A 9,186-nucleotide genomic window follows, 5' to 3' on the forward strand; every position below is an offset into this window, starting at 1 on the left:
AATTGAGACGGGATTTCTCCATGTTGGTCGGGCTTGTCTCCAACTCCCGACTTCAGGTGATGCGTCCACCTCGGCCTCCCAAAGTGATGGGATGACAGGCATGAGCCACCGCGCCTGGCCTATTGTATTGTATTGTATTGTATTGTATTGTATTGTATTGTATCGTATCGTATCGTATCGTATCGTATCGTATCGTATCGTATCCTATCCTATCCTATCGTATCGTATGGTATTTTATTGCATTGCAATGGATTGTATTGACTTATTTTATTTAGTTAGTTACTTTTGTGTTATTTTATTTATTTATTTGTTTGTTCGTTTTTGCCTGATCAAAGGTCAATCAGACCCAGTCGTCAAAGTGGCGGTTTCCTAGGCAACAAAGGAGGGAGGAACATGGAGGTGGGGGCGGGGGCGGTGGAGAAGACACAGTTGCCCCAGGCTGTGCGCAGGCGGCCTGGTGCTCCCTTCCTCTGTGAGGCCTCCGTTTTCAGAGTCACAGTGACCGCTAGGTGATGCCCGACGTCTGCCAGTGAGAGTGTCAGCCCGGAATGAATTGGGATCCCCTGGGGACGGGGTGGGGGGAAGGATGGAGGCTCCCACAGCACAGTGGGTCACCGCGCCCTCCAAAGCGATCCCCACAACTAATCGACCAGGGCTCCTGGGGGGACGCAGCCTAAGTCCCCCACCCATCGGATCATCTGGAACTTCCGTCCAGAGACGAGAGACCGACTGGGAATTCTCTCAGTCAAGGTCCAAACTGAAAAGAATCACTGGCACGGACAGCAGGACTAAGGCCATTTCTAAAAGACTGGTTTCTGTGTTTTGGGTGAATCTGTGCATTTCTGTATCACAAAATGACTGACTTTGAACGTTACGATTTTTCTCCTCCTTACGTGTACGGTCCTGTGATAGACAGACCAGGGGACTCCTCAGCTCAGAGTCCGTGAGGCCAGAAGCTGACGTCCCAAATTTCTATTTAGAATGAATTTAAGCACGCCAGCCAAACGCTCTGCCGTGAAACTGTCTGTCGGGAAGACAAGCGGGGGAGGGGGGAAGGGGGGGTCCGGGCGCCGTAGGCTCGCGCCTGTCATCCCCGCACTTTTGGGAGGCCGAGGGCCGGTGGATCCCTCGGCCCAAGCCTTGGCAACACGGTGAAACCTCGTCTCAAAAAAAAAAAAAAAAAAAAAAAAAATTACAAAAACTAACTGGTTTCATAACCTGGACTCAAAGTTAATAAATAGATAAATAGGCCGGGGGCGGTGGCTCACGCCTGTCATCCCAGCACTTTGGGAGGCCGAGGTGGACGGATCACAGGGTCAGGAGATCGAGACCATCCTGGCTACCACAGTGAAACCCCATCTCTACTCAAAATACAAAAAGTCAGCCAGGCACAGTGGTGGGCGCCTGTAGTCCCGGCTACTTGGGAGGCTGAGGCAGGAGAATGGCGTGAACCCGGGAGGCAGAGCTTGCAGTGAGCCGAAATCGCGCCGCTGCACTCCAGTCTGGGCAACAGAGCGAGAGTCTGTCTCGAAAATAAATAAATAAGTAAATACATAAATAAATAAATAAATGTAAATAAGTAAATAAATAGATTAAAATTGAAAACTAAAAAAAAGTAAAATAATTAAAAAAAAAAAAAAAAAAAAAAACGTAGCCGGCCGGTGACGATGGCTCACGCCTGTCACCCCAGCACTTTGGGAGGCCGAGGCGGGCAGATCCACTGGGGTCGCCAGTTCGAGACCAGCCTGACCCACATGGAGAAATGCCGTCTCTACTAACAATACAAAATCAGCCGGGTGTGGTGGCCCCTGCCTGTAATCCCAGCTACTCAGGAGGCTGAGGCAGGAGAATCGTTTGAACGCGAGAGGTGGAGGTTGCGGTGAGCCGAGATGGTGCCACTGCACTCCAGCGTGGGCACCAAGAGTGAAACTCCGTCCGAAGGGGAAAAAAAAAATAAGGGCTGTATTCTGTTATTTTTGCTTCCTACCCTGACAAGAACATAATACAGCTGTTGTCTTTCTGCCTGCCTGCCTGCCCGCCCGCCCGCCTGCCTGCCTGCCTGCCTGCCTGCCTGCCTGCCTGTGGCAGGGCCTCATTCTGTCTTTCGCCCAGACTGGAGCGCAGTGACACAATTATGGCTCACTCACTGCAGCCTCAACCTCCCCAGGGTTAGGCGATTCCTCGAGGGATCCTACGGCCTCGGCCTCCCAAAGTGCTGGGGTTACAGGCGCGAGCCACCAGCACCCGGCCTGAGTTAATACATCTGGTCTCACTGCGTCTTAACCACGCACCCACGAAGAACTCAAGTCAAGAGAGAGTCGGCAAGAGACTCTCAGCATTCTCTCCCGAAAGCACGTGTGTCCCGAGCTCCTGTGGTTTCAGGTGGCCGCGCGTAGAGGAGAGATTTCCCATGTTTCCGGAGAGGTGCGAGCCACAGTCACTCGGGGCATCCGAGCACGAGATGGGGTTTCTGACAGCGACTGAAGGGCCAGGAAGGGCCAGAATCTGCCAAGGCCCGCGTTCCAGGGTGGGGCCGATGGAACCCAAGGTAGAGGGAGTCAGCGGTCCGCACAGAGAGAGCTCCAGCCCTAGGCCCCACTGTGCAGACCGAATCAGAAGGAAGAGAGTCCTTCGTCCTACCTGCCACATCCCTCACATCCCCCCACTGAACTTGGGAGTGGATCCGTGTTCTAAACACGAGGTGACTCTCGGTTTGCAATGGATCACAAGGGGCCGGGCTTTCCAGAGTCGGCAGGATAAAGAAGTCATTCTGGCTCGGACTCCCCCATCCCACGGTAACGGTCGGTAACGGTCGCTGGTGACTTTAAATGAGCCGGGGCTGGCCGGGCCGGAGCCGCTATGGGGGTGGGGGGGGGCGGGGGGGGGGCGGTGCCTGAGGCACTGCAGAAAGTGGGCCTGAGCCTCGAGGATGGCGGTGCTGCAGGGACCCGTCCAGGCTGCTATATGGCAAGCACTAAGCCACTATGCCTACCGAGGTGCGGTTTTCCTCGCAGAACGCCTCTATGCAGAAGTGCACTCAGAAGAAGCCTTGTTTTTACTGGCAACCTCTTCTTACCGCTCAGGAAAGGCCTATAAAACATATAGACTCTTGAAAGGACACAGTGGTACTACACCGCAATGCAAATACCTGCTTGCGAAATGTTGTGTTGATCTCAGCAAGCTTGCAGAAGGGGATCAAATCTTATCGGGTGGAGTGTTTCCTAAGCAGAGAAGCCATGATGATATTATTGTTCCTGAGTTTGCTGATTCAGCTCGCTTTCCCCTTCCATCGTTGGGACATGTATATTGCAAGACAGATCGGCTTACCAAAGGGTCAGAATGTGACCAAAAGAGCCTCCGTTGAAATCCTTTCCTCTGGTGTCCCTTTGAATCATGATGTGAAATAGGGGGGAAAAGCCAGATCCTGACCAAACATTTTGATTCACATCTCTAGAGAGCTTTAGCAACTGCCTGTCCAAGTGTTGTGCCAAAACACTGGGACCTCGTCCTAGCTTATGTCACAGACAGCCTGAGACCGTTCTTACGGAAACACCCCAGGACACCGTTGAATTAAACGGATTGAATTGAGAATCTTCCAATTCAAAGTACTCCTTGAATACAGACTCCCCAGTGTCTTCTATCGATTCAGCCGTCCTTTCACCTGATACTGTCCCACTGGGAACAGGAACTTCCATATGATCTAAACAGGTTCAACATAAACCAAAAACTGGTCGAAGTGTATTAGGAGGACCAGCAGCAGTTAGTCCATGAGCCCCAAGTGTTGGCATTTTGCCATTAGAAGCCCCAAGTCCCGGAGACGGATCCTATGGACAAAACTGCACTGGTATTAGACACCTTCTGTCATTGACGTGCCATCCACCGGAGCCCCTTCAAAAAAGTCTGTTGCCGGAATCGGCCAAACCGGAACACAGTCTGTCTTCTCGCAGAGGGGAAAGAGCCGAAAGGTAACCCCAATTCTTGCAAAAACACAAAGTTCTGGTGCGCCGACAAGGGCAACACCTCAGGTATTGAGCCCCACTATGGCATCTCCCCCAAATGCACCGCCTCGAAGAAATTCACGACTCTTGACTAGTGACAGCTCCACAACCGAGGAGAATAGGAGAAAATTAAAAGGGAAGTTTCCACCTAAAATCCCAAACAGAAAAACAAAAAGTAAAGCTAATAAAGGAGGAATAACTCCACCGAACATAAGTGATAGCCATGGAAGTGACAAAATTGGACTCTTCCGTCACTCCAGAAGGGAAAATAGCCGCAATCGCGCCTCAGATTCAGGCTTTTAATCTACAAAAAGCAGCAGCGGAAGGCTTGATGAGCCTTCCTCGTGAAAGGGGGAAAGGTTATTTAGCTTTGTGTTCTCACCACGGCAAAGAAGCTGTCAGTATCTTGAGCCATCTAGCTTCTCACCACCGCAATACCGGTTGGGTACTGTGCCAAATTGGAAGGGCCTATTTTAAACTTTCAGAGTCCACGCAAGCTGAAAGAAAATTCTCAGAGGTTAGAAGGATTGAGAATTACAGAGTCGAAGGCATGGAGATCTACTCTACAACACTTTGGCATCCTCCGAAAGATGTTGCTCTTTCAGTTCTGTCCAAAGACTTCACAGACAGGGATAAAACTTCGCCAGCCAGAGGCCTGGTGTGCTGCAGGGAACTGTTTCGGTCTGCAACGGGAACACGATATTGCGATTCAATTCTTCCAGAGAACTCTCGAAGTGGATCCAAATGATGCTTATGCCTATAGTGCATTAGGGCGTGAGCTTGTCTTCACTGAAGAACTGGACAAAGCATCAGCTTGTTTTCGAAATGCTATCAGGGTCAATCCCAGACATTGTAAGGCATGGTAAGTGGTAATGAAGTGTAAAGACAAAGCCCTATGGATGGCGCCGGTACTCGCTAGTTTTTCTGGTTAGATAGCTCTTTATTGTCACGAATTTGGTTAAAAATGCTTAGGGATGGTACATAGTGCTGAATAACTTCTAACTAAGATGTTTCCTTATGAAACGTATGTCTTGAACAAACTCTGAAATGAACTCATGATCATAGAATACCAGATCCTTATACTCAACAGTTTCAGTCTTCTAGCAAACTTTTGCAGACGCTGTAGTTGTCTTTGGTTCGTGTATGTGTTTCTTTAGTTGTGTGACTGGATTTGTGACTTTTTCTTCGAGCACCGAAGTGGTGATGGGGACAAGGAGCGCTTGGGAGATTGGAAAGGAATAGCATAGTTCACTTATTGGAGAATAGAAAAATAGATGGAAACAACTCACGAGCTGCTGCTTTTTGACAGTGTTCCAGTTTACGGAGTTACTATGAAGAACTTCACGTGCCCTTTAATGTAGCGGTCTCTCTGTTTTACTCTTTTGTACTCGTGTATAAGTGGGCACATAGGAAATTACTACCTAGGTCCTATTGTGATCAACTGAATAAGACATGAAAAAGTGTGGTCCTACCTCTGCCTCAACAGCATACTCACCGTTGACATTTATTGCATTTTTCTGGACTGACTTCATAGTTTAAACGTCAAGAGAAGGCCGGGCGCAGTGGCTCACGCCTGTCACCCCAGCACTTTGGGAGGCCGAGGCGGGCGGGTCACGAGGTCAAGAGATCGAGACCATCTGGGCCAACACGGTGAAACCCCGTCTCTATTAAAAGTATGAAGATTAGCTGGGCGTGGTGGTGGGCACCTGTAGTCCCAGCTACTCGGGAGGCTGAGGCAGGAGAATCGCTTGAACCCGGAGAGGTGGCGGTTGCAGTGAGCCGAGATCACACCATTGCACTCCAGCCTGGGCGACAGAGCGAGACGCCGTCTCAAGAGAAATACATTAAAAAAATAAATACATACATAAGTAAATATCAAGAGAAAGTATAATTCTGAAGTCATAACCCTGTGGTAGTTATTCTGTCAGATACGGTGGTCTTTGGGGTGACTTATTACAGCAGTGGAGTTCTATCATTTGATTTGCTTCTAAATCTGAAGCATTATATTACGGAAACATTTTTTGATTTGCGAATATGTTGTTTAATGGATCATATCTCATTTTGCTGTAGTAGTTACATGGCCCGAAAGATGGCCAAAAAGATAGTGCCAGCTACTGCTGACCAACGCAACAATCAACTTGCCAATACTGCCTTCTCTTCCGATGGCTATGTTCTCCGTCCTATTTTAAGAACTCAGTTCTTCATAAGACTTGTGTCGTTTTCGATTTTTTTCCCAAGTCTGGTTGATCCTTGTGTTGTGATGTTTTTAAATGTGTATTGTCTGTTCAGCTCTTTTGCAGGAGTCGCATGCTTAAAAAAATCTTAACCCTATCAAAAATTGTGTTTAAAGGAGGATTATTCAGATCGGCCAGCTTTGACTAGGAAGAGTGTAAATGCTGACGTATTTAGGTAGCTCTAAATACTGAGCAACTTTATTCTAACCACAAAATGGATAGCCTTTCTTTTGTCTTCACTTTCGCTATCATTAGCACAGTGTTTAATACCTTTTCTTCATCTATAACACAATTATAATGATATAGGAAGCCACTCAAATAAGGCAGACACGTTGCGTTGCACTTAAAAAAAAAAAAAGAAGAAGAAGAAGAAGAAGTCTCTCTGTGGCACAGAATGAGGTGTGGCTCGAATCTGGAATCTCCAGTGAAAACCAATGAAAGAGGGTGAAACCCCGTGTCTACTAAAAAAAAAAAAAAAAAAAAAAAAAAAAAAAAAAAATGAGCCGGCCATGGTGGCGCTGAGACAGGAGAATCACTTGAACCCAGGAGGCAGAGGTTCCAGTGAGCTGAGATCACGCCGCTGCACTCCAGCCTGGGGGACAGAGCAAGACTCCATCTCAGAAACAAACAAACCCACCAAGCCAGTAAAGGTGTTTAATTCGATGGTGTCAGGCTCAGGTCTCTTGACAGGATACATCCAGCACCCGGGGGGAAACGTCGATGGGTGGGGTGGAATCTATTTTGTGGCCTCAAGGGAGGGTTTGAGAGGTAGTCCCGCAAGCGGTGATGGCCTAAGGAAGCCCCTCCGCCCAAGAAGCGATATTCATTTCTAGCCTGTAGCCACCCAAGAGGGAGAATCGGGCTCTCCACAGACCCCACAACCCCCAACCCACCCCACCCCCACCCCTCCCACCTCGTGAAATGGGCTCTCGCTCCGTCAGGCTCTATTCACACCGTGTGCTTTTGGAACCTCCAGCGTGTGTGCGTGGGTTGCGTGGTGGGGTGGGGCCGGCTGTGGACAGAGGAGGGGATCAAGCGGCGGTGTCCCGCGGGTGCCCGGGACGTGGGACGTGGGGCGTGGGTGGGGTGGCCAGAGCCTAGGGAACTCATCGCCGGTCAGGACGTCTCCCCTCCTGGTCCCCTCTCTGACCTACGCTCCACATCTTCGCCGTTCAGTGGGGACCTTGTGGGTGGAAGTCACCATCCCTTTGGACTTTAGCCGATGAAGGCCGGGCTCCCAAGAGTCTCCCCGGAGGCGGGGTCTTGGGCAGGCTCACAAGGATGCTGACGGTGACGGTTGGTGACGGTGATGTACTTTGGAGGCCTCGGGCCAATGCAGAGGTATCCATTTGACCTCGGTGGGACAGGTCAGCTTTGCGGAGTCCCGTGCGTCCTTCCAGAGACTCATCCAGCGCTAGCAAGCATGGTCCCGACGATCCCAGCTCCCAGCAGAGGCACTTTTGTTCACACAGGATCCTGGGCAGGAAAGTTCTCAGCAGGCTTAGGCCTCCTAGCCAAAAAGCCAAAACCACTTCTGGGATTTTTTTCGAAGAGCCAGTGGTTCCACAAGGGGCCGTGGGTAGTTGTGGAAATGGAGAGAAGTGTTTGCACATACATATTGGAGACAGAACGGACAGGGCTCGGTCACAGATCACTTAGGACACGGGCAGATGCACATTGAGAAAACTCTTCCGGCATCCTAGGGGAACAGAGGTACGATTTTTCGAGACAGTCGAGGGAGAAGCCACACCAGATTTTAGGATTGGATCTTTATTCCTATGTAGTTTCTATGAGGTATCCAAGTCCAGAAATCAACTCGCCAGTTCTGTACAGCATTCTGTAGGGAGATCAAATCTGGGATGTCAGAAGTTAAGAATTCGGGCCTTGGTGAGGGATTAGATTAGATGTACTTGAGCTTATTTTGCAAAAAAAAGAGAGGGCGGGAGATAGCGAGAGCCAGAGCCAGAGACCGAGACAGACAGACAGACAGAGAGAGAGAGAGACAGAGAGACAGAGAGACAGAGACAGAGAGACAGAGACAGAGACAGACAGAGAGAGACAACGATACACAAAGAGGGAAAGACAGAAAAAGAGAGAGAGAGAGACAGATAAAGAGACAGACGGAGAAAGACACAGATGGTCAGAGACAGAGAGAAACAGAAAGAGAGAGAAACAGAGACAGGAAGGGAGAGAGACAGGCAGAGAGAGAGAGACAAACAGACAGGCAGACAGACAGGCAGAGAAAGAGTAAGACAGAAGGCAGACACACACACCCCCCCCACCCCCCCCCACACACACAGAGAGAGAGAGAGAGAGAGAGACAGAGACAGACAGAGAGACAGAGAGAAAGAGACAGAGAGAGAAAGACAGAGAGAAACAGACAGAAAGAGAGACACAGACAGAGACAGAGAAACAGCCGACAGGGGGGAGAGAGAGAGAGAGAGAGAGAGACAGAGAGAGAGAGAGACAGAGAGAGACAGACAGACAGGCAGAGAAAGACAGTAAGACAGAAGACAGACACACAGAGAGAGAGACAGAGAGACAGAGACAGAGAGAAAGAAAGACAAAGACAGAGAGAGAGAGAGAGACAAACAGACAGACAGGGAGAGAGACAGAGAGACTAAGACAGAAGACAGACACAATGAGAGAGACAGAGACAGAGAGAAGGAAAGACAAAGAGAGACAGACAAAGAAAGACAGACACGGACAGAGAGAGACAGAGAGAAACAGACAGAAAGAGAGAGAGAGAGACACGCAGAGAGAGAGTGAGAGAGACAGGCAGGCAGAGAGAGAGTAAGACAGAAGACAGACAGAGTGAGACAGACAGGCAGAGAGAGACAGAGAGAAAGAAAGAGAGAGAGAGACACGCAGAGAGAGAGAGTGAGAGAGACAGGCAGGCAGAGAGAGAGTAAGACAGAAGACAGACAGAGTGACAGAGACAGGCAGAGAGAGAC

The 9,186-nt window shown here is 49.6% G+C and overlaps 1 pseudogene; it reads left to right on the plus strand.

Annotated features, from left to right (window-relative positions):
* Positions 1–2,098: 2,098 nt before the first annotated feature.
* LOC134729199 (cell division cycle protein 27 homolog) lies at positions 2,099–4,950 on the plus strand (annotated as a pseudogene).
* The last annotated feature ends 4,236 nt before the right edge of the window (positions 4,951–9,186 follow it).

The sequence above is a fragment of the Pan paniscus genome, chromosome 17 (assembly GCF_029289425.2).
Source record: "Pan paniscus chromosome 17, NHGRI_mPanPan1-v2.0_pri, whole genome shotgun sequence".
Lineage (NCBI taxonomy): Eukaryota > Metazoa > Chordata > Mammalia > Primates > Hominidae > Pan > Pan paniscus.